This window comes from Mesoplodon densirostris, unplaced genomic scaffold, assembly GCF_025265405.1.
Source record: "Mesoplodon densirostris isolate mMesDen1 unplaced genomic scaffold, mMesDen1 primary haplotype scaffold_37, whole genome shotgun sequence".
NCBI classification, from domain to species: Eukaryota; Metazoa; Chordata; class Mammalia; order Artiodactyla; family Ziphiidae; genus Mesoplodon; species Mesoplodon densirostris.
In genome coordinates, this window is record NW_026778196.1 from 4,767,251 (window position 1) to 4,770,658 (window position 3,408).

Here is a 3,408-nt window from a genome sequence, read left to right on the forward strand (position 1 = left end):
AAGAAAGAGCCACCTCCAAATTTAGGGCTGCACTGACTACAAGAACCTCAACTTGGGTACACCTTAAATATCCCAGGAAATATAAAAATGGTTCAAAACATTGTGGTACTTACATACGATGGAATATCCCTCAGCCATGAAATCAATGTCATAAGACCAGTAGCAGCAAAGTGAGTGGATTCAGGTACGATGATTCTAAGTGAAATAAGTCACACAAAAAAAGAAACTTATCATAAGATATCACTTATGAAGAACCTGTAAACATGGCTACACGTGAACTGACTTAGGAAAGAGAACAGAGTCTCACATTTAGAAAACACTCCTATGCCTGCATAAAGGGGATGGAGAGGTGGGGTGATGCATAAAACCAGAGTTTGATATAAGCACAGGGACCGTTCCAAAAACCAACTTTGGAATAGACAAGACCTACACCTTCCTCAGTGAAAGAGACTCAAAACCCCATATTTCCCGCCGAGGAATATATCTGACTAGTAAGAATCTTAAAACCTATGTATTGATATGACTCCATAAGGGAATCAAATGTGTCTAGAGTGGCATAAACATGGCAGCGAGAATCAGCTCAAACCCACTCTAAAAAGGAATTTCAAAAGCAAAACCAAAAAACAGGGAAATTCTTTACAATTCCTTCAGGGTGTCTGAGGAAACCTGGAAAGACCCTATCTACAATGACAGCTGGATGTGGAATAAGGCTGGACACTTGGGACTGAGAGGATTGGTGAGATTGGGTGAGCAAATGCAGACCCTTTCAAGCAATAATGCATGGCCCCCATTCCATGGGTCCCAACTCTCCAGGTTGAAGGGAATATTACTACAGCTATATCATGTACAGGAAACCTAGAGAATGTACACACGGTGAATACGAAAGGTTTCTAAAACTCAACGAATAGTCCCTCTCCTGGTGCTCCAGTTTGACTTTCCAACTGCCTTACTATCAATCTCCCAACTTGGAGAGACAGGCCCTTTAACCTCCTGGTTTGCACAGGTTCCCAATTTGGCAGAGGATAGAAGGGATGAGGGAGAACCCATGAGAGAGTAGCTGTTAGGCATTTGGACGGGCACATGTCACTCTAACTTCCCGGCAGGAAGAAGAATTAACCAAAGTCTCAGCCACCCACCGGGAACCAGTATAGGACATGATCCAAAATTTTGGACTTGCGTTCAGCTCACAAAAAACGAGTTGAGAAATGGAGCTCAGGGGCACAGCAATGCACAAACTGGCAGAGTGATAAAGGACAACTATCATCCAAAAATCTGTTGAGGGAAGTCAACGAGGCGGACTTGAAAGCGAGGCAAAATAGCAGGAAACAGATTTCAAGAGGTACCTTGGAATCGCCTGTAAAGCACAGGAAGAGGGGCACAACTTGGACAATGGTGCACTTGGCCAAAAAGGGCGTATGCGTTTTCTCCTGAATATATTCAGGAGAAAACGCATACGCCCATTTTGGCCAAGCAAGCAAGCGGGCAATGCAAATCTGCACTACAAAGAAGTATCATTTCCCACCGATCAAAAGGGACATCCACAAAATGTGTAAAACCCAGAAAGGCAAGACAGGCCCTGGAGAACTGGGAGCCTTGTTATGCTGATGGGCGGGATGTAAATTGCCAACTGCCTCACTGGAGGAGTGCATTGTGTTCCATAAAACAAGTAAACAACAGAGCTACAGAGCCAAGGCCACTTCCAGTCTAGGGAATATACCTTGGGAAAACTGAAAATCAATAAGAAAGAGCCACCTCCAAATTTAGGGCTGCACTGACTACAAGAACCTGAACTTGGGTACACCTTAAATATCCCAGGAAATATAAAAAAGGTTCAAAACATTGTGGTACTTACATACGATGGAATATCCCTCAGCCATGAAATCAATGTCATAAGACCAGTAACAGCAAAGTGAGTGGATTCAGGTATGATGATTCTAAGTGAAATAAGTCTCACAGAAAAAGAAACTTATCATAAGATATCACTTATGAAGATCCTGTAAACATGGCTACACGTGAACTGAGTTAGGAAAGAGAACAGAGTCTCACATTTAGAAAACACTATTATGCCTGCATAAAGCGGATGAAGAGGTGGGGTGATGCATAAAACCAGAGTTTGATATAAGCACAGGGACCGTTCGAAAAACCAACTTTGGAATAGACAAGACCTACACCTTCGTCAGTGAAAGAGACTCAAAACCCCATATTTCCCGCCGAGGAATATATCTGACTAGTAAGAATCTTAAAACCTATGTATTGATATGTCTCCATAAGGGAATCAAGTGTGTCTACAGTGGCATAAACATGGCAGCGAGAATCAGCTCAAACCCACTCTAAAAAGGAATTTCAAAAGCAAAACCAAAAAACAGGGAAATTCTTTACAATTCCTTCAGGGTGTCTGAGGAAACCTGGAAAGACCCTATCTACAATGACAGCTGGATGTGGCATAAGGCTGGACACTTGGGACTGAGAGGATTGGTGAGATTGGGTGAGCAAATGCAGACCCTTTCAAGCAATAATGCATGGCCCCCATTCCATGGGTCCCAACTCTCCAGGTTCAAGGGAATATTACTACAGCTATAACATGTACAGGAAACCTAGAGAATGTACACACTGTGAATACGAAAGGTTTCTAAAACTCAACGAATAGTCCCTCTCCTGGTGCTCCAGTTTGACTTTCCAACTGCCTTACTATCAATCTCCCAACTTGGAGAGACAGGCCCTTTAACCTCCTGGTTTGCACAGGTTCCCAATTTGGCAGAGGATGGAAGGGACGAGGGAGAACCCATGAGAGAGTAGCTGTTAGGCATTTGGACGGGCACATGTCACTCTAATTTCCCGGCAGGAAGAAGAATTAACCAAAGTCTCAGCCACCCACCGGGAACCAGTATAGGACATGATCCAAAATTTTGGACTTGCGTTCAGCTCACAAAAAACGAGTTGAGAAATGGAGCTCAGGAGCACAGCAATGCACAAACTGGCAGAGTGATAAATGACAACTATCGTCCAAAAATCTGTTGAGGGAAGTCAACGAGGCAGACTTGAAAGCGAGGCAAAATAGCAGGAAACAGATTTCAAAAGGTACCTTGGAATCGCCTGTAAAGCACAGGAAGAGGGGCACAACTTGGACAAACGTGCACTTGGCCAAAAAGGGCGTATGCGTTTTCTCCTGAATATATTCATGAGAAAATGCATATGCCCTTTTTGGCCAAGCAAGCAAGCGGGCAATGCAAATCTGCACTACAAAGAAGTATCACTTCCCACCGGTCAAAAGGGACATCCACAAAATGTGTAAAAACCAGAAAGGCAAGACAGGCCCTGGAGAACAGGGAGCCTTGTTATGCTGATGGGCGGGATGTAAATTGCCAACTGCCTCACTGGAGGAGTGCATTGTGTTCCCTAAAACAAGTA